This window comes from Balaenoptera physalus, assembly GCF_965194825.1.
Source record: "Balaenoptera physalus genome assembly, chromosome: 16".
Classification (NCBI taxonomy): Eukaryota; Metazoa; Chordata; class Mammalia; order Artiodactyla; family Balaenopteridae; genus Balaenoptera; species Balaenoptera physalus.
The window spans coordinates 13,200,108-13,222,218 of NC_138898.1; the positions used below are offsets into that span (position 1 = coordinate 13,200,108).

General features: G+C 53.7%; 1 long non-coding RNA gene across 9 annotated transcripts; it reads right to left on the bottom strand.

The window, feature by feature from the left end:
* Positions 1 to 1,906: 1,906 nt before the first annotated feature.
* On the bottom strand, positions 1,907 to 16,520 carry LOC309645783. 9 transcript variants are annotated; one of them, XR_014255053.1, is made up of 8 exons: positions 13,523 to 16,520; positions 12,725 to 12,795; positions 8,066 to 8,230; positions 7,388 to 7,505; positions 6,703 to 6,802; positions 6,302 to 6,438; positions 5,494 to 5,591; positions 1,907 to 2,446 (listed from the first exon to the last, which is right to left on the bottom strand). It is a non-coding gene; the product is annotated as an uncharacterized lncRNA (long non-coding RNA). The 9 variants fall into 9 exon arrangements; XR_014255054.1 differs by having other exon boundaries at positions 1,907 to 2,041; positions 2,300 to 2,446; positions 6,703 to 7,505; XR_014255056.1 differs by adding an exon at positions 5,961 to 6,081 and having other exon boundaries at positions 6,703 to 7,505.
* Between the last annotated feature and the right edge of the window lie 5,591 nt (positions 16,521 to 22,111).

Consider the following 22,111-nt stretch of genomic DNA (forward strand, 5'->3'; position numbering starts at 1 on the left):
GTGTTTATAGTTTTTTTGCTTGGCTGCCTTATGAGTAAACCCTGTCTTTGCTGCCAATCCCGGCGTCTCAGCACTTTGACTTGCTGGGCGTCGTGCAGATGAACCTAGTTTGGTAACACTATTAAGAGGATAAAATGCGGTGGTGTGATGCACAGTAAAGAGGAGACCTCTGCAGACGAGGTAGTCGTAGAAGGCCTCATGGAGGAGGTGTCTTTTCAGCCGAGACCCGAAAGATGAGTAGGAGCTTAAAGTACCAAGAACCAGGGAAGGAGCATCAGGGCGTGGGGGGACAATGCAGCAAAAGCCACAAGTGAGGGCCTGAGTGTGCAGGAAAGAGCAAGGCCTGTGTGGACCGCGTGGAGGAAGCTTAGAGAGGCAGGGGGCGACCAGAGTGAAGAATTTCAACGTACATGTCAGGGGAGCCATGGAAGGGATTTGCAGCGGAGAACCAGGGTGTGATTTACTCTCTTCCAACATCCCTCTGGCTGCTGAGAAAGGCCACGGGTAGAAGGGGGGAAACCAGGGAGGCAGTCAAGATGCAAGCGTGGCTAGTGCTGGGGAGAGGCATGGAGCAAAGTGGACCCATGTGATGTACCTTCCGGAGGCATCTCCAAGGAAAGAGGGGATGAGGGAGACCAAGGGTGCCGGCCTGAGCTCCTGGGCACGTGATGCTTGATTGAGTAAGGATACCTGGGGAGGAGCAGAAAGGACCCGCTCTCAAAGGGGCAGCAGCGTGACGGTTTTTCATTACCCCGTTCCCAGGGAAATGCTCCCAGACAGCCCAGAGTCCCGACACGTGTGTGCAGGGAGGGCGGGATGTACCCCTTGTGGCTGGGTGGCGATTAGGAAGGCGTGCGGGGTGTGACTGCAGCAGATTTACCCAAAAGGAGCGAGGCTCCCTCTCCCCACGGTAATTAGAGCCCCCAGCGCATTCCACCCCCCGAGGGCCTGGGAGCTTGGCTCTGTCGGGACTTGCAGCTCCTGCAGCCTAACCTGGCTGGCCAGGGCCAGGCTCTTCTCTACAAGGTGTCCCCCAGCTGTCTCCGGACTAGCCTCCCCAAGTGTGAGGCTTGTTGACTGATTATTTGGAAAAACTGGAAAGTTAACAGGGGATGAAACAGACACTCCATCACCCTTTCTATTTCAAATCTCAGTTGGTCTTGGTCAGAGTGTCTCAATGGGGACATTATTAGCACTTTGTACATGGTGATACATTGTAAGGGACTATCCCAGGCATTGAAGGACTTTGATTTTACCCCAAACATTGTAACAACTGAGAACACCCCACTCATTTCCAATCACTGGGTTTGCATGCAAATCTAACCCTTAAAATGTCTTAGAACCCTGGGGAAAGACAAGGGGGTGGGAGCTGCCCTACCCCCATGGCACCATTTGACAAGCGTGGCAAACCGGTTAGTTCCGAGCTTGGGTACCTGCAAATATTCCATTACTGACGGCCACATCTCCAAAGAAAGTGGATGCCACTTACTGAGCATTTAACCCTGGAAAAATAGGCAGTTATGTCAAAATGTGAGAACAGAAAATGGGACTCAGGCATCAAGCCGTCCAGGCAGTGGGCATTTATGAAACACTGAAGTAGGAACAGTGTGCAGTGTCAGGGCCCGAGGAAGAAGAAAGACACCATCCCATAGTGCAAGGAGCTCACAGTGGGTCCAGAAGATAAACAGAATTATGACTTGTGCAAAATCAATGAGAGCCTCCTTAGGCAAGATGAGTTTTTAAACTGCAGGTACTAACGGATCCCTTTGTGAGTTGTTCAATTGATCACATCTTGAAGAGTATTTTTATGTTGGAATAGAATGAGATGGGATGGGATGAATTGGAATACAGTGGAATGGAATGGAACAGAATAGAATAGAAAATACCAGAGTATATTCCAGTTGGCAAAAATAAGTAGCGTGTTCTTAATATTGTTTTGGATTACATAAAGGTGTACATTGTCTTGTGATATAAAATGTATTTCTAATGTTCGGTCACGTTCAAAAAAGTTTGAACCGCATCATGTATATAATTTGGTGTCCTGAATGGGATTGTAGAACAGAAAAAGGACATTAGGGAAAACGAGTGAAATCGGAAAAAAGTGCAGAGTTTGGTAAATAGTAATGTAGCAGCCTTGGCGACAGAGGAAACTGCCTTTGCAGTATGGACTACAAACAGGCATGAAGACACGTCATGCACTAGAAACGTTAGGGTTCTGGAATAATTTGCACGTGTAGAGCAGCTACACACGCTGCAAAGAGTCCTGGTGTCCATCAGTTTGAATAATTCCCCAACACACCTGGAAGCAGTCAGGACAGGACCTTTTTTCCACTTGCAAAGATGAAGAAAAAGGAGACTTCATCCAAGACACTCTCCAGAGGTCACCCCGCTAAGAGGCCAGAGCCCCAGGCCTGGGACCTGCACACCCGTCTGTCTCCAGGCGCCTCTGCAATTAAAGCCACAGGCTGGTAGAGTTTTAGGAAGGTAGGTTTTAGGAAAGCAACTTCCCAGCCAAGACTTCATGGGCACAAACGCCCCACAGTCCCCTCCTGGGAGAAAAGCTTCCTCCTGTGACCGTGACACTTTTGTTCAACGCCACCGACTGTCAGCCCCTAAGGACGCCGCCTGGTTTGAGCTCAGGAGGTGACGAGGGAGCAAATCTCCCAGGTTTTTATTCCACCACAGCCCCTGGCTCATCATCTCTCCTCAGACTAAAAGAGCCAAAAAAAAGAGATGTCAGGACTTTTTCCAGAGGAGAAAAGCCACGCGAAATGGGGTAGAGAGTGAGCCATGCCCCTCCCCCGTTTATGTTCCATCCCCCCCAGTACAGGTGTGTGTGGAGGGGTCCTGTCCACGCGCCACCTCCCCGCTCAGTGTCCCTCTGAGGGGCGCAGGGCCGTGGTTTTAGGTTTGGAGCATACACATGAAGTGGGATCTGGGGGCTGAGCTGAGTCTTGGGCACAGACGGCTTCGTTCTTGCTGGAGGGTCCATGACGACCTGTGTCATGTGTGCCCAGGACGTGTGTCCACGTGGCAGTGCAGCCGGGGGGGCAGGGCACATGTCCTCTGTCGAGTGAGCAGGTTGGGGGTGACCTTGGGGATTTCTCCGCGTGCATGTCATCCATCCCACAGGCGCTGGGGAGCCCATGCTCTGTGCCGGGCACAGTTCCAGGCCCTGGGGATGCAGCCCAGACCTTGCCCTCGTGACGGGAGACACACAATGAGCAAGAAATCAAGGCAACCCTGCAGACAATTCCAGAGAGTGAGACGTGTACTGGGAAGAACTTTAACCAGGCTGAAGGGATGGAGTGGCGGGCGGGGGTGGACCTGAATAGGGACTCAGGGAATGAGGAGGGGACACTGGACCTGAGTCCTGAAGGAGGAGAAGGAGCAGATCGTGGGAGGGGTCAGGGACGGGGCTCCCGGCAGAGACAGTCACGGCCAACCCGCCCTTCCCAGCGGGCCCTGCAGGACCCTTAGAGAAACAGGCTCCACCTGCCCCCGCACAAAAGTCCCTGCACTTGCAGCCTGGGGGTCATTAGGAGCCCCTGTAATGAGTGATTAAGACCATAGACTCTGGTGCCAGGCTACCTGGGTTCAAATCGCACCTCTGCCACTTACTAGCTGGGTGAAAGCTCTCTGTGCCTGTTTCCTTATCTATAGAATGGAGATAATAATAGCACCCACCTCACGGGGCTGCTGTCAGGATGAGATGGGTTAACACACTTAGCGCAGTGCCTGACCCCAAGTATGTGTTGTCCACCGTTACTGTTAGGGTGGAAAAGTCCAGCATGTTGCGTGGGATTCCAAAAAAGCAATGTTAATAGACCGGGATGTCCAATCCGACATGCAAAGGGTGTACATGAAAGACAAGCACAGTTGGCACCAGAACATCTGTTTTCCTAGAACCTGTGCCTACATTTTTATATAGACAAGGAAGTTAACAGCATCCCAGCAACTCTTCAAGAAAAATTAATTACGCCTGTGCTTGCCCCTCCCTTATTCTCCCTGTTTAACCTGCACTCTGCCGCCCCCCCACCCACCCCTAGGGGCTTCCTGAAACTGCAGATTACACATGTACGGGGGTGGGATGTCACCGGGTCTTCAGACAGTGAGACACAGCGAGTGTAAGCAGGGTCAGGGCAGAGTGCTCCGCCCCCTGTTGTCTCACCTCCCTCAGTTGTGTCCTGCGCACCTGACCCCACTTTGTGCCCATGCTCGGCCTCAGACGGGCACCCCTCGGGATGGGGAGGGGCCAGGACACCACCTGTGGCCCCTTCTGACCATGGGAAATGGTGCTTGAGTCACTCCCGTCACGCCTGACCCCGGGGCTCCTGGAGACGCAGGAGGAGGCCTTGGAGCCGCATCCCCCGGCCAGAACCGTCTTCCATCAGGGGATGAGAAGCAGAAGAGGAGGCGCCTGGCCGACCCCAGCGGCCACAGCTTCCAGAACATCTCCCTCCCGCAGACGAGCACCCGGCCCTCAGGTGCACCCAGGCGCCTGAAACCAGCAGATAATAGGTGCCCGTGAACTTGCAGAGTCCTGCCCGGATTTCAGTCTTAAGAGTTAATTTGCACGAAATAATTTGCCCAATTGATCAGCTGCCAGGAATCTGGGCTGACTGGCGTTTTCTCTTGGCCGCTGTTTGGACTCCGGAGCCAGATTGGGGCTGGGGGCTCCCCCTTGGCCTCAGTGGGCCCTCACGGTCTGCGGGGAGCGACAGAGCGCACAGGCTGATTTAATGGACGTTTATGCAGCCCTGCAGGAGGCCATAACTGAGCATGTCCCCTCCTAATTAAAGGACAGGGGCCAGTTGTTCCCCATCAGTGCTGACAAAAGAGGATTGCTTTGGTCCTGGGAGCTTATGGGAGCTCCTCAGATGCCAAAATCTGGCACCTGCCACCTGGCATTCTTAAAGTGACCCTTTCAGGAGAGATGGCCACTGTGAGGGGGACGGTTGTTATGGGGCCTCCATCCAGGCTGGGGTGGGGGGTCGCTCTGCCCACGTAGGGGCAGGAGGACAGTGTCCTAAACCTGACCCTGCCCTGGCCTGGGGGGGAGAGAGGGGATTTGCATGGGGGCGGGGCTACAGATGCAAATGCCCACAGGCCTGGGTGTCAGGGTACTCCCGCAGAGGCTGGGGGAGGGGCATGGCCCACAGGATGAGCCCGTCTCCAGCGTGGAAGCCACGTGGAAATCCAGGCCCAGCACTGCCCGACCCTCCAGCCGCCCAGGCAACCCCGGGGAAGTGGAGGCCACTGTCCACTCCGGGACTGTTAGCCGCGTCAGGACAGGGCCTGTCCCGTCCGGTCCCTGTAGCCCGGGCCCCGCCCCCCCTGCCCTGCAGAGAGCCCTCCTCGGCCACCGTGGGGGGGGGGAGCGAAGCAGGCGCCCCTCCCAGCAGCGTCAGCTCGGTGGGCGGTGCCCCCGAACATGACAGAGTCTTGGGGGAAAAGCCCTCCTCACACCAGCCAGCCCAGCGCCACACACACCTTGATGCTCACGACTTTCCAGAACGATTTTCTCTCAGTGACTCAGAGGTCACACTGTGGACCCAAACCAGCCAGCAGATGTGTCGAGTTTGTCCCTCCTGGTGTTTTTGGAAAAATGTGAATCCGATGTCAACACGTGAAAAATTTGAGATTTCACTTGAGCATCTGATACTTTGATTCTCTTAAGGTGTCAGGACACGGTGCCACTCGGCGCCCAAATCCTCTCCTGGTAGCTTGTGTGGCACCGAGGCCAGGGCACCAGCCCCTTTAGACAGGCTCGTGCTCCGCAGTTTGCCACCGATTCCACCCCTCCCCCTATTGTCCCCACATGGAGACCCAGGATCTGCCACCCAAACTGCTGTGCTGCATTGTCCACAGGCCACTTGCTGGGTCCCTCCCCGGGTCTTTCCCCTTCTACAGGGAAACGGTAACAAAACCACACCACAGGGCTGGGGGGCATCCAGAACCTGCTTGGAACGTGTCTGGCAGGTGGGAATCCCTCAGGAAGTGCTGGCTGGCGGCTGGTCCAGCCCTCTTCACTCCTTTTGTTACCTGCCAGGCCCGTGGGGACACTGGCTTTGAGACCTGCTGCAGACGGAAGAACCAGCTGTGGCCGTTTCTCTCCAGCTTTCTCCATCTCCACCGCTTTCCCCCAGCCCCACCTCCCACCTCGTCCCACACCCACAGGGCGGGGGACACAGAGCCTGGAGTCCCGCCACGTGGGTCCTGGGTCTTCCGTTGTCCTGACCCCACCATCACTGCCGACCCGTCTGACGGGCATGTTCCTATTTTCTCCCACATCTCCTACCTGGATGTTAATCCCTCCGTCCACCAGCGACGTCAGGACCGCATGGGAGATTTGATCAGGTTTGCAAGGGTGTTCTTTCTTCTTACAGCCCATGTTCTATCAGTGAGACACTTCAGAATTCACTGGATGTAATTTATCTTTGGGATTAATACACTGTGTTAAGTACTTTGAAAGCAACCAACAACTATAATCCAATTACTACTGGCTGTATTTTTAATGCTATTTTGCCCCCAGCCCCTCCTCTCAACTGTGCGCCAGACTCACTCCCACACACACACACAGAGCAGATGCCAATTTTGTGCCCCGCTGCCTCGCCTAACAGTGAGAGCACTGAATAGTGAACAGCTGATCTGCGTGAAGTAATGTGAGAGCTCCTGTAGTCCTGGAGCTTTTAAACTTACAAACAGGTATCAGCCAGGTTGCCATGGAGAGCAGTGGACCGATGCCAGGGCTCACCCTCCGGACTCGTGGCCTTCTCTGAGCAGCAGGGTCACGTGGGCTCTGCGAGGAGGCAGAGGCATGGCCTGGCATTTTAATGACACTGACTGGCTGTGTCTGAGTGGCGAGTGTGTAGGGGTGAGACAGGGCACGTATGTGTGAGTGTGTGTGCATGTGTGTAAGTTTGCACGCACAGCCCCACATATATGGAATGAAAACTGAATGGCCCTGAGGATCTGCTGGACACCTTTCATGTTCTAACAGAGACTGTGAGGCCTGAGGGGTCACTGGATGGACAATTCGAGTTTCTGAGTCAGGGCGGCTGCTGACTCAGCACTGAGGAAGCCGCTCCTCTGGCCCCATCAAGACCCCCCTCGCTCCCTTCTCTCTCTCACGTGCACCCATCCCCCCTTTTCTCCTTCCTCTTCCCCCTCCATTCACCCTCCTTGCCTCCCCCCGCCCTCTCTCATGTTCTCTCGCGGCTGCCTTCTTTGTCCTGCAATCCCCTCCCCCGCCCCATTACGGATGATGGGAGGAGAGCCACATCCTTGCTGCCTGCCATATAAAACCCTCGACACCGCTTTGTACCCATTTTCTGGTCTTGCAAATCCACCCCAACTCAGGGAAAATACCTACATACATACATACACGCATCGCATGCACAGAATGTAAACACAGACCAGAAGAAAGCCCTCCATCCTCTGTCTCTGTTTTGGTTTCTCCAGAAGCCGACCCTGAGGCAAGGCTTCAAGTCCAAGGATTTCCTCTGGGGGGTGATCACAAACAACACCGGTCGGGGGTGAGGGGCAGGGAGACCAGACAGGGAAGGAGGCCACGAGCATTCTGCCTGTTCCTCTGGGAACCAGCCAAGGGGTTGTCTGCAGCCCGTGGAGTCCAGCCCCAGAGCGCAGTCAGAAGATGGGCCTGAGGTTGTTGGGAAGGGGCGTGTGCCCACCTCCAGCAAGTTACTTCCCTGGGAATCAAGAGGCCAGTCCCGCCGGGGAGCCCGCAGCACAAACAGGCACCGCAGCCAGGAGAGCTGGGCATGGCCCCAAGTCCATCAGGCCTGGGCCCCCCGGGGTGTTCACTTCCAGCCCCTCCGGTCTCTGGGCCTCCCACACAGCCCAGCCTGGCAGCTGGGACCCTCAGGGGCGACGCAGGGGCGGCAGCAGGAAGCCAGGCAGGGGGCACGTGGTGGGCGGGGCCAGGGGACTCGGGGACTTTCGGAAAGAGGAGCCCCCCCCTGCCGTGCTGCTCTCTGGGGCTCACCCCTGCGCGGCAGACCTCCCCCCACCCCAGACATCCTCCCAACACGTGAGTCCCTACCGTGCCCCGCGCTGGGCTCGAGCTGGGGTGCATCGGGGAACGGGCTCCCGTCCTGGGGGAGCCGGCGCTCCACGGACGCTCACAGAAGAGAAACAAGACCCGGAAGTCACCGTGGTAACATCTGACCTGATGGGCGCTGGGAAGAGCAGAAAGCGGGGACCCGGGCTGCAGAGAAGTGAAAACGGGGCAGAGCGGCTTAGCCAGGGAGGGAAAGGGGGGGCGGCCCGGGGACTCATTGCTGCACCGGCCCTGGTGCCATCTCCCGTGACCCATTGTCTCCCACCTTCATTTTCCAGGCTTTACAGTCTCCTCCCCGAAATCAACAGAGCTCAGACCTCCTGGGCCCCGGCGTGACTGTCACACTTAGTCACACAAGTGTCACGCTGTGTGACACGAAGGCCATGAGACAGTCTGTCAATCATTTTTTAACGTAACCGCAGTAGGAAACACGTCACACGGTGTTCCACACACACACACACACCTATTTATGTGAAAACAAAGCAGAAGTTTCCCCAAACACCCCTTCACTGCACGCCACGCGCTCTGTTATTTCCTCATCTATTCTATTCTGGTCTATTGCAGAGTTTAAGCGCAGGGCTCCACCCTCTAAATTGATTTCAAGACCCACTCATGCATCACAACCTGCAATTTGATAAACTCTGTACCAGGAAACATCCGGTGGTGGGTGTGTTGGACCAGATGCCATTTGTCCCACAGTGAGGCCGGGGTGAGGGGGTGGGGCAGGAGGAGGGCCGTGCCCACTAGAGCCTGAGAAGTCACCCCCTCCAGTGTTTGCCCAGCAGCCTGCAAGGCCGGGGGGCTGGGGTTGGGGACACAGACCAGATGGCAGGAACTTGGCCTGTGGCCGCTCAGCCCGGCATCCTCCCGAGCCCACCAGGAGCGGCTCCCCCGGCATGGCTGTGGGGGACAGGCCCCCGAGGGAGGCCTGAGCTGGGCCCGCCCGCCCCTTCCCAAGAACCCCAGACCCCCCCCCCCCACCCCGGACCCGCACTCGGGACCAGGCTCAGAGGAGCTGGCAGGCAGGCCCTCGGCCCAGAGAACAGGCAGAAGCCGCTGTGACACCCTCAGCAAGAGCTGCTCCTGCTGCTGCCACGGGGTCGCCGTCAGCTGACTTGGCCGCAGCCAGTGCACTGGGTCCTACGTGTGTCATCTCGCTTCCTGCTCACCACGGCCCTCAGAGGCAGATACGGTGGTCTCACTCCTGGTCCTCTTGGTGGCAGCAGCAGTGATGAGGGTCACAAACAGCACCCGACGTTCCCAAGCACCTGCCAGGCCACCAGCACGGTGCCGAGGGCTCCACTTGATCCCCGGCTAGTCTGGAGTCCTAACCACAGACAGCATCTGTGTGACTCCAGGCAAGTGACTTAACCTCTCTGTGCCTCTGTTTTCTCAGCTGTAAATGAGGATAATAAAGTCCCCGCCCCTAGGAATTAAAGGTGCTTAACTAGGGCCTTGCACCAGCAGGCAGTCCATATAGGTTGATATTAGCCCCACTCGACAGCTGGAGAAACTGAGGCGCAGAGTCACCGGCCTGGAGGGAAGTGGGACTCACTTCCCAGTCTGTCCAACGCTGAGCTCTTTGGCTTCCCTCCCTTATGGCCACCTTAAGAGGGACAGGGCAGAGGGCCATCACCCCCCCCCAAAAAAGGGGCTGAGCCTCTGAGGACCCCACCATCTGGCCAAGATGCCCCCCCAGCTCCCAGGAGACCACCAATCGCTCCTGTGTGTCCGACGTTCCGGCCTCAGACCACATGCTACCCACCGCGGGGGCATCTCCCTGTCCCGGGCCAGTTCTCTGCGGACGACATGTCTGCTGGGGGCAGGCCTGTCCTCCTTCCATCGTCCACGACATTCCCTCCTCTAGCTCCCCTCTGGACAGACGCTGTCCCTCTCATCTCCGTCATTTCCATGCAGCTGACAGTGACAGCCACACTGGCCACCCTTGTGACACAGCCTTTTGGTTTCTGATAGACTAATTTGCAGCCAGATTTCACCTGATTCCACTTACAAGGGCAGGTTTTCCTTCCAGTCTCAACTGCGTGGTCTTGGGTTTGGAGGCCTGGGGCTGGGCCGCAGGCTTGGAGGATTAGGGGGGAGCAAATAACACAGCCCTCACCCCGGGAAGGGGGCGGCGGAGCTGGTTCCACCCTGGCCACCTGGGGACAGCCAGCACTCTCGGCCACCACAGGCCTCCCACCTGATCTGGGTGTTCTGGGTCCCACACTTCAGACTTCTGAGTCCTGCGCCATCCTCTTACCTCCCAGAGAAATCTCTATATTATTCCCGGGAAGACACTGTCATTCCCTTTGGAGGCCTAGGAGGTGGCAGAGCCGACTGGGGAAGAGCATGGGCTCTGGAGTCGCCTCTCTGGTTCAAATCCAGCTCTGCCACTTCCTGCTGTGTGACCTTGGGTAAGTTGCTTAAACTCTCTCTGCCTCCGTTTCCTCATCTGAACTGCCTATTGGTGTCAGGGCAGAGGATAACAATCTGTGCTTCCCAGCCAACGGACATTTAAGCTTTTATACTTTTCCTCTTACAAAAATCCTTAGAGATCCACCTTTGCATATTTTTCTTATTATTTCATTGGGATAAATTCCTGTAAATGGACTTTGGGGCCTGAAGTTGTGCATTTGCAGTTGCAGTTGCTACATATAGTGCCAAACTGCCCTCCGGAAAGATTGTACCAATGAACTCACCCAAGAGGTGTGGTTCTATTTAATGAAAACTTTCTCCACCCCACATTTCCTTTTATTAGGCTTACACATCTCTTCAAAATCCTTGTTTCCTAGATCATAATCTTAGAATTTAATACATGTTCTTCTTTCGGGTTATTATTAATATAAGATTTATCAGACTGTGTGAGAGCCCAGCCAGAGCCTTAGGGAAAGAGGTGTTGCTTTCAGAGCTGCGGATAATAAAAATTACTAAGCCACGGAGATTTGGAAACAAAAGTGACCAGGGAGGAGTAGAAAGAATTATCCTTGTTATGTTAAAAGCATGGTTGGAATTTTCACTCTTTGCCTGGCACGTAGTGTTTAGAACAGCGGCTCATACATGAGGTGGGCACCCAGTAATCCTTTCTGAATGGAAGGAGTTGTGGAAAGTGTGTTCCAGACAGAGGTAACAGCACATGCAAAGGCCCTGAGGCAGGAACGTGCTGGGCCCGTTTGGGGAAAAGAAAAGAAGCCAGCGTGGACAACTCCTCCTATAACTATCCCAGATCTAGCACTGCAAGTTCTGTGTCCAAAGAAATGCCTCAGCAGAGCAGGACAGTTGGTCACTCCAGGCTGAACCAACGTGAGCCAACTGGGATATTGTCTCCCAACATCCACTGTCCCCTCCCAGTAATAGCCTTTTTTCTGGGCACACAGCCAGGCAGAATGAAGACTGCACTTCTCAGCCCCCTTTGCAGTCAGGGGTGGTCATGTGACTGGGCTGTGGCCAATGGGAAAGAGAACTGTGTGCTCAGCTGCTGGGCTCCACCCTTAAAGGGAAGGCTTGTGCCCATCTGTCCCCTCTGCCCCTCCCTGCTGGCCAGCCACGGGGATGTGATCCACCTTGTGGGAGAAGCCACACCCCAGGGGTGACAGAACAGCAAGGTAGAAGGAGCCTGGGACCCTGAAAACTCCAGAGAAGAATCACCCTACGGGCTTGAATTTCATGCAAAAAAGAAATAAACTGTCTTATTTAAGCCACTGTAATTTGAGGTCCCTGTCATGCTCACTGAGGCTGTAACCTACTTGGTAGAAAGGTGGGGTTGGAGAGGCAGGCAGGGGCCGGTAGGCCAAGGTGAGGGAAGAAACCAATGAGGAAGGATTCCAAGGCCCACCTGCTCCAGGTGAGAGTCCCAGTGGGCGCCCCTCCCACCACTGAGTAATAGGATTTTCCCCACTTTCCCTTTAGGACGTTACAAGACACACAGCCTAGTCTCTCGTGCTTATCCCCTGAGATGTCCTTTAAGATTATTTAGATACCCTTTCATTTTAGCCACAGAGAAACTGAGGCCCAGACAGGAAATAGCCCGCCCTTGTCCTCAGGAAAGAGCCAGTTCCCTTGAATATTCTCCTGGGTCAGGTGGCCATAATTTGCTTCTACATCTACTGAGAATCAGACCAGCTGATTCTCATTCATTCATTTATTCATTCACACGTCCATTTGTGAAATACTTTTTGTAAAGCAAGATGGTCACAGGAGCCTCAATTGTAGGGAGGGGCAAGTCCTTCCTAATCAATGCCTTCTGCACCCAATGAGGTATTTCTAACCCAAAGATACAGGGGAGACAGTAACGAGATCGGGCCGCCCCTAGCCTGCCGCCCCCACACCTGCCCCAACCTCATCCCAGCGCCACTTCCACCTCCTCCCTGAGCCCTTGGGGTTCCTAACTTCACGGCCACCGCCCTCTCCAGCCTCTGGCCTCTCCTGTCCCCTCCCAGTGGCCGAAGGAGCCATGCGCCATGAATCCGAGAAGAGACCTTATCCCTGCCCTCCCGGAGCTTACCGGCCTGAGCGTGGAATCCTCCAGAACCGCCTCTCCACACACACAGGGCTCACCTGGGTGGAGCCGGTAGGGGGGCTGGGGGTGGCCTGACCCCCCACCCCTCACCTGGGAGCAGCTCACGTAAAGCGCTCGTAGCTCACCCCGGGCTGACGGTTCCAGCCTCCTAGACACCCCGAGGCCTCCTTGGCTGCTTGGTAATCAGACCAGGTACCTGCAAGGAGACGCGACTCACATTTTCACTTAACTGAAAAATCCACATCATCAAAGAGGCGGAGATGCTCAGTGGCCCTTCTTCCCTCGCCAGTGACCATTAACCTTTAAAAAGATGCTTCGTGAGCCATTTGCTGAGCCTCGTTCTCTGTGCCAGGTGTAATGAGGCTCATACACGGGCCAGACTCGGGAGGGGGTGAACGTGAGAAATGCCACAAACGAGAGACCCGGGCAGAGCGGGCCCCGGGGCCACTCAGCCGCGTGGGAGCCTGGAGTGGATGTGTCAGCCGCCGCGCCGGAGCCCAGCCCTGGGGCTCTGGGACAGCTAAAGCCAAGTCTTGTTCAGGAAGTGAGTTCTACTGAGACAACGGGGGCAGAAATTAAAAAGCCAGATCCTGTCACTCCTCTGATCTAAACCCTCTGCTGCTTCCACCTGACTCAGCATAGAAGCCAAGTCCTTACACTGACCTTGGGGCCTTTCTGACTCGGCCCCTCCTCACTGCTCTGATTCCCCTGCCCCTCGACCCCTTCCTCTCTCCTATCTGGTTATATTGACCTCCTTGCTGAGCCTGGAGATCCAGCTCCATGCCCACCCCAGGGCCTTTGCATGAAAGCTCCTCCCCCAGGTAGTCTTAAGGCTGCTCCCTCTCTGTCGCCTTCTCGGAGGGCCTCCCTCACCCCACTTTTAAAATAACACCCCTACCGCATCCTCCACACTCAGTGTGCACCTCCCTGCTTTACTTCTCGCCAAAGCACCGACCAGCACTGACACCATCCCTGTTACCAGCTGACGTCAGCGTCCGTCCCTGTGTGTTAGGATGTACGGATCCTGTAGTGAGCGATCTTCCCGTTTTGTTCCCGGCTTTGTTCCCAGTGCTCAGAAAGGGTCAGACACGCAGCGGACACTTCATAAACATCTGTGGAATGAATGAATGAGTGAGTGAGTGCATGAAGGAATGAATAAAATCATACCTGAAGGACAAACCCCTGAGACTTGGAAGAACTTGTTGATTAAAGGGGTGAAGTTCTAGAATCCACGTCCCTTCATTTGCTGAAGGGAGAGATGAAGAAATACAGTTATCCAGTGGGACGGCCTCGTGCCCGGGGCCCGAGTTGGCAGCAAACTGGCCGTCACGGTGACGCCCTCCGTGCACAGGGGCAGAGCCACGGGCAGAAGAGCAGGGACATCTGCGCAGCTGCTTCTCCCCCAGAGCCACGTGCTGCCGATTTAGAGGCTGTGTGGCATCTTGCACAAGTTTCCGCTCTGCCTGAGCCCTCCCCCCACACACCTCCCCAGGCAGCTCCTCCCCATCGCCCGGGGCTCAGCTCACATCCAGCTCCCCAGAGAGCCCACTCCCCACCCCGGGATCCAGCGTGACGCCCCCTCCCCCAATCACGCGCGTGGTTTCCATTCCTCAGCGCTCGTTACTCCCTGACTTTCTCTGGTTCAGTCCTTTATGCACTTGCTTATTCCCGCTGAACCCCCCATGAGGACATCAGCCCCGTTTGGAGGGGGACCTTGCCTGCCTTGCTCACTGCTGGACAACCCCCAGCCCCTGTTCGGGGTCCAACACACAGTAGGTGCTCAATAAACATTTGTGAAACGAATGGCTAGAGGAAACCAAGTGTACATACACTTTGAGGATTTATAAAGTAATATGGAAATTACCAATTCTTTGAGGGCCTGCAAGTAGCATTTACCATCATCCCAGGGGGGTTAGATGTGGCCTGATGTGAAAATAGCTATGAAGACGGAAGGGTGGCCCAATTAGCTTCCCCACACCCCCTCAGGCTTCTCTATACTTCAATGAAAATGTTACATTTCCTTCTTTTGAATCTGTGTTCATTGAAGCACCCAGTAATGATGGAATATAGCAATTACTTGCTTTTTCTTGTTTCCCCTTTAGGACACAACATGATTTTTTTTACTGTTGGTTCAGTGTCTGAACGCCCTCCTCTGTGTTGGGAGGACCACGGTGTAGCACTCAGGGGGCTGGGCCATCCAGGAGTGACCAGGGCTCTAGTGCCCCTCCACTCCTGCTACCTGCCCGGTCACATCACGCCCGGGCCTCGGGGCTGCTGCTGCCGCCTATGGGATGAGAGCTGTGAGGAAACGACCCCTGAGGTCCCACCAGCTTTGACCTGCTTTACTCAACGGGTCCCTGACAGGGTTGTAGGGGGTAGAATCTGGCTGGGGACCAGCTCCTGGAGGGGGCGCTGGCGCTCTGACCCTGTTTCCTCCTAGGGATAAGGGCCCGTCCATCCTCCTTGGAGGATCCAATTCACCCCGATTCCTACCTGTCTACCCATCTCCTCCTGCTGCCCAGACCCCAAGGACGCCCTGGCTCCTGCTCCTCTGAGGCCCGCTGCTCTGCTCCCCCGTTTCCTTCTGGTCGGTTCCTCTTGTCAAGGCCTCAGAATCCAACCTGCAACCTCAGATCCCAAGTGACTCGACCACCACCTTTTACCAGGACAGGTTCCCGAGTCTTCAGTCCCCTGAGGAGCCTTCCTGGTACATCTCGAATGACGGAGCACCTCCAAGGAACCACAGGACCTCGACACCCTCAAAAGCATCAAGAGCTTCAGGAGGGAACCCCATCGGGAGACCACCATGGGGACCTTGGGGACCGTGGGACAGGCCAGGCGGGGGCACCACTCAGGCCTGGGCATGTTGATTCAGGTCGTGGCTTCTGTTCCCCTGCCTCGACTCTCCCTCCAGCAGACCAGCCCCCGGCTCTCCCGCTCACGCCCTGTGTCACCTGTTCTGACCTGAGGGCTGGCCAGGCTGTCCTCACCGACCCCCACAAGGAGCAGGAGTTGTGGGAAGGGGAGGCGGCGATGACTGCCTGTAAACATGGGCATGAACAAGGTCAGGAGCTTGAAGTCCTTGCCCGTAAACATGGGCATGAACAAGGTCAGGAGCTTGAAGTCCTTGCCTGTAAACATGGGCATGAGCAAGGTCAGGAGCTTGAAGTCCTTGCCTATAAACATGGGCATGAACAAGGTCAGGAGCTTGAAGTCCTTGCCTGTAAACATGGGCATGAACAAGGTCAGGAGCTTGAAGTCCTTGCCTGTAAACATGGGCATGAGCAAGGTCAGGAGCTTGAAGTCCTTGCCTGTAAACATGGGCATGAGCAAGGTCAGGAGCTTGAAGTCCTTGCCCGTAAACATGGGCATGAACAAGGTCAGGAGCTTGAAGTCCTTGCCTGTAAACATGGGCATGAACAAGGTCAGGAGCTTGAAGTCCTCCGTGGCTTAAACTGCTCCAGGAATAATGCTCCCTCTTAATATTTAATTAGACGTTTATCAGATGTGTTTCCATGGGGCCATGCCTTCTCGGGGGAGATTGGATCCCATCACTGTGGATATCACTTCACACATCAGTTGCATGAAACGATCAGACACACTCTGCTGCCCTCCCCTTCCAGCCTCAGTCCCCTGACCAGATGTCCCCTAGGGCCCGGCCGTGCGACTTCTGTTGGGGCCCAGCGCAGAGCTCGGTGGGGTTTGTGCGGTTCCAGCAGAGTGGTAAATTGAAAATTACCTAGGAACCGGGCCGTGCTGGGATCCGTGGTGACCAAGTCCCTGTGAATTAAATCATTTAACAGATGAAATGGAAAAGTCCTCCTCATTTTCCTTTTGAATGAGCCGTGAAATGGGCTCCGGGACCGGCCTCCAGGGTGAAGCAGTTGGCAAGGCCTGGCACCCAGAGGGACTGATGAGGTGTCAGAAGACGGGGCGCCAGGAGGACACGGTGCTCAGGAGAACCTGCCACAGTGCACAGCAGTGGAGCCTGTGTCCACAGGAACCCTGACCTCGAGAGGCTGGAATGGGTGAGTCTGGGGTGTCTCCGGGGTGCCCACTGACCACATGCTAACGGGCATCCCCACTCTGGGCGACCAAGCACCAGAGCTGAAATCCTTGGCCTCCCATCAGGGAGCGGGTTTGGATTCTGGTCAGAGAAGCTCCTGTCTACACTCTGGGTCACTGATGCAATTCTTCTCCAAGTGCCGGAGTTCCTCGTCAGAGGGAGCTGCTGGGGCACAAATGACTCTCGGTCAGGTGGGGACTTGGTTTCCTCATTGGCTCGAAGGTAGTTCCATCCAACCCTGAGAAGGTGGAACCCAGGACTAGCAGGTCCCAACAATGAATTCTCTGCAAGTTAAAAGAACAACAAAGCACATTAAATCGGACTTGCACAAACGCTTTTCAACACATACTACTCTGTGCCTGTGAGGACACAGCCACATGGACACAGAATGCCCACCAGCGGGGGCTCTCAGTCCCAGTGTCTCCAAAAACAATTTGGTGGCCATATCAAGAGTTTTTTAAAAAGCACTAACTCCAGATGCACTCATTGTACACGTAAGACTTTATCTTAAGGAGCGATTCATAAATATGAACAAAAGTTATTCAGTAAGATGTTTACTACTACGTAAATTTTAACAGCAAAAGGAAACACAAGCGTCCAACAAAATAAGAATGGAGAAGATTGCATAAATTGTCTAGACAAGGGAACATTGAAGGATAATAGTATGATATGTTTACAAGAAGTTTTTAATAGCATAGAAAATGCTCATGATATCACGTGAAGTGAAAAAAAAGCAAGATATAAAACTATGAAATGGTACAGATGAACCAGTTTGCAAGGCAGAAATAGAGACACAGATGTAGAGAACAAACGTATGGACACCAAGAGTGGAAAGGGGGGGTGGGATGAATTGGGAGATTGGGATTGACATATATACACTAATATGTATAAAATAGATAACTAATGAGAACCTGCTGTATAGCACAGGGAACTCTACTCCACTTTGCTGTACAGTAGAAACTAACACAACATTGTAAAACAACTACACCCCAATTTTAAAAAAGAAAGAAAAAAGAAATAAAATAGTTTGGCTTAAAATAAAATAAAATAAAATAGATAACCAACAAGGACCTACTGTATAGCACAGGGAACTCTGCTCAATATTCTTTAATAACCTAAATGGGAAAATAAGTTGAAAAAGAATAGATACATGTATATGTATAACTGAATCACTTTGCTGTACACCAGAAACTAACACAATGCTGTTAATCAACTACACTCCAATAAAAAATAAAAATTAAAAAAAAACTATGTTAAGCTCTTGTCACATATACACCCATATTCAGAGAAAAACTTGAGTAAGAGATAAGCCAAGATGGCAGCAGTGGTAACATATGAGTGGTACAATCATAATTGGTTTTCATTTTCTTCTTTAGAGTAATTTTCCAAATTTTCTAGAATGAGCAAATCTTTTAAAATCAGAAGGAAAAAAAGTTATTTAAAGTTGCCAACAGCCACCAGGTAAAAAGCACAATATTCTCAGCAGTTTCTGCAAAATATAAGACCTTTCATAAAATATACAGGTCTTTTAATAATTGATATTTCATTTTCAATTAAAATTCTGATATCAAAGCTTATAAAATGATTTGAGGAAAGGAATGTTCAAAGCATTCATTAACATTCTCTATTTGTGTTTGAGAAAGAAATCCAGCAGTTGAATTCCTTTGGAAAGTGTAAAAATTGGTGGTTTGGTTTTAAATCAATATCTCTAACATATTCATGCCACTCGGCAAATTTTCTGCTCTCTGTCAGCTTTAGAATGCATAACTGTCATGAATTTGAGAAGTAAATCTATCATTCTGAATAGCCTTTAGAAAATAGGGTTGAGGGACTTCCCTGGCAGTCCAGTGGTTAAGACGCCATGCTTCCAATGCAAGGGGTGTGGGTTCGAACCCTGGTCGGGGATCTAAGATCCCACATGCCGCGCGACCAAAAAAAAAAAAAGGAAAGATAGAAAGAAAAAAAAAAATAGGGTTGAATACTTTTTACATGATTTTATCACACTGTTATAAAACAATCTCATTTGTCTCTGCAAATACAAATACCTTCTTAACATTTAAACTATGAATTTACTGAGTCCCAGAATACGCAGTATCCCTGAATGTTACTCTCTTCCCTAAAATCCTTTAATACTTTCCCATTGCCCTAGCACATCCCAACTCTCCACCAACTTACTACGCCCAGGGTGGTCTGGCCCCACCTTCTCCTCTCCGCTGCCAGGCTCCTGCCCACTAGCCTTATCACAGTTCCTCAAACAGAACAGACTCAACCCAACTCAGAAGCTTTGCACTTGCTGTGCTCTGCAGAGATCCCCATTCAGAAATCCTAGCTTATCCAATAAGACAAGAAAATGAAATAACAGGTATGCAAATTGGAAAGAAGAGATAAAACTGTCCTTGTTTGCAAACGACATGATCGTCTATTTAAATAACCTGAAAGAGTCAACCCACAACTCCAAGCTGTGGTCAGTGTCATGCTGACTGGTCAGCCCCACTATGTGACAAAGACAGGGGTGTGGGCAGATGTGTTATGGCTACTCTCAGGGCTAGGGGTTGGATTGGCCCAGAGCGAGTGTCTGAGCTGCCCTGGAAGCCTGACAGGAGACTCATGGCACCTTCAGCATCATTCTACTCAGACCCCAGACAGACCCCTGACAGCATGGGCACAGGGTCCCCAGGTCCCTGCTGGGGGACACACCAGTGTCCACGCTGGTTGATATAGAGCTGCTGCCTCCATCCCCAAGTCACCTATGCTGGCATCCCAAGATGTAGCAGCTAAAGGGGCATCGCCAGCCCAGCAGGGAAGTAGAGGGGAGGGAATCAAATTATTTTTGAAACTTCTCACATTATTGAGGGTTAGCCAGACACACTGCTCAGGCAACTGTTGCTCAAAACCACTGATAATTTGATAGGCTTATGAAAGAGAAATTCTTCCAGAGTTCTTCCCACAAAAGTAAAATTAATGGTTTATGACAGGTGTTACAAATCAGTCCTTATCTCAAAGGGAAACAGACTTTCACTGTAAGAACCAGAGATCATCTTTCTCCTCTGAGCATTTTCCAAAGAGACCATTTATTAAAAAGTAATTTTGTAGATTCCGCTGAGAGGAAGGAAGGTTAATCCATTCAGCTGATTGGTGAGGGAGGTCTGTGTGTCGATGACCCACACGTCATCCCCAAGACTGGCACACACCTTAGGGCTCTGAGGTGGCCAGGCTTTGAGGCACATGCCCAGCCCTGGCATCCTTCTCCACACATTCACAGGGGTCACCTCCAACAGCCATGCTTGACCCAAACTCCTGCCCAGGGCTGACTGGATGAGGGCAGAGCTCCTGACCTAGTCAGGACCAATCAGAATCTGCTTGAGGTCACTGAACTAAGGAGACATACATCGGGTTACCATGGGACCACCATTTCCAGCCATGTCCTCAGAGGGACAGAAAGAAGAGGAATGAAGTGGATGACCAGAGAGGACGTGCGGCTCCAGGGCAAGGGACAGAGGGGCCACATGGTATCCTGATGGCCCCCAAGGACTCGGTCCTGCCCTCCTGAGCCTGGGCCCCACCTCCCGCTTCCCTCTTCCTGCAGATGGCCTGCGTCCGGGCAATGCATCCCCTGCCTTAGGTCCAGCTGGTCTGACTGGATGTCTGCCCTGCTCCCCCAGAAGTTACCTCAACAAGTCCCCTTGTTTTCTCCCATGGAGACAAGATCTCAGAGTTTCAATGGAGGGATCCTGGTAAGAGCTGGCACCGGAGGGTTGTCGTTTCTTCTGGCAGCAGGAGGGTGGGTGGCGAGAGTGTTCTCACCTGGATGGCCAGACGGGCCACGGGGCGGTCACGGCTCCTGGCTGGGAGCTGTAGAGACCCACGTGGGTGACGTGCGCACAGTGGGCTTTCCCTGCAGGATCTTGAGCCCCACAGACTAGAAGAGACGCAGAGGACCAGGCAGAAACCACAGGAGTCCGTGGGGCCAGGAGAGAGCATCTCACGCCAGAACGGGCTGATCAGGACGCCGCCTGGGAAAAGTGACCTCCCTCCAGTCCCTCTTCTTTCCTTCACTTGCTCAAAACAGAGCTCAGGAAAGAGCGTGTAGGGGCCAGACTTAGACCAGCGCCCACCCCTCAGGAAAGCCGGGTGGAGAGGGAGGAGCGCGGCCCTCAGCTTTCGTGATGGGACGTGTCACCAGGGGCTCCCCCGCACCCCTCCTACCTGGGGGAGGAGCGAGTCCCAAAAGGACGAGTGGCAGCTTCAGCGAGGGGACTCAATTGCGGGCAGCCGGAAATGACCCCTGCCCCCCACGTGTCACTTGGGACAGGACCACAGTGAGCCTTGGGTGCCGGGCTAACGTCAGCTTCCCCTATAGGGGCACGGTGGGCAGGGGACACATGGTGGATCTTTATGGAAAAGGCAACTCTCGGGACTCTTGACTCCAACTGAAATGCTACAAGGCTGTACTGGCGGGGTTATTTCTTTTTACAATGAATATTTATCACTTTCATAGTAAAAATGATTTTTCATTTAGAAAATTATAAAGCTACCGTCTCCGCGAGCAGCACACCAGAGGCTAATGGGTCCAAATGCTTCCAATCAAGTCATCCGCACGCTTTTGGTCCCCACAGCGGCTCCAGCGCTACAGTCGGTGCCCAGGGTGCGGGGGTTGGAACAGTGAGTCTCGTGGAAACACCTGCCTCCAGCGGCCCAGCTGGGCAGACCATCCCTTAAATTGCCCACAGTGAGATTGATCAGGAACAAATTACTTGCCGCATTTGCCTGGTGTAGACCCAGTCAACACACACACACGTCTCGCTGCCGACCTTTCTTGGGAAACAGTGTCGTTGTCAGATTTCCCCTTGCTCTGCGGTGGCCCCTCTCCTCAAGGCCCCTCGTGCTTTGTGCCGAGCAGCACGTTTTCAGGGCCTCTCCCCCCATTCCCTCAAGAGCAGCCCTGAGGCCAGCAGATGTGACCATGCGGTTTGTTCCCTGCACACCTCCAGGGGGCCCTGTTCCCACTGCGGCGGGCGTGAGTGGTGCCACGCCCGCCGCGGTGTGCAGTGATAGCCTCTGCCGGCCTCCCTCTCCTCAAGTCCTCAGGGAGACCCTCAGCCACCCTAGAATGTCAGTCTGGAAGGTGCCTGAGAGACATCTCATCCTTTCCTTCCAGGAGAACTTTGCTCAAGGTGCCCGGGCTGGGCTCCCTGGCCTTGGGTTTTTTCGAGACATCACCCAGCAGAGCAAATCTCAACGTCACGGCTCCAGGCCACTGTCCTCGGTGAAAGAATGAGGAGCTGGAACCTGGAGAGGAGGCACATCTGCCAAGGACGCTCTCCAGGCAGAGCCGGGGCGCATGACCGAGCAGCATTTTATAATTTGCAAAGGTCTCTCCACCCCATGTTGTTACATTTGACCTTCATGATAGTTGGTCAATGTCAGATGACACTGCATTTCACGC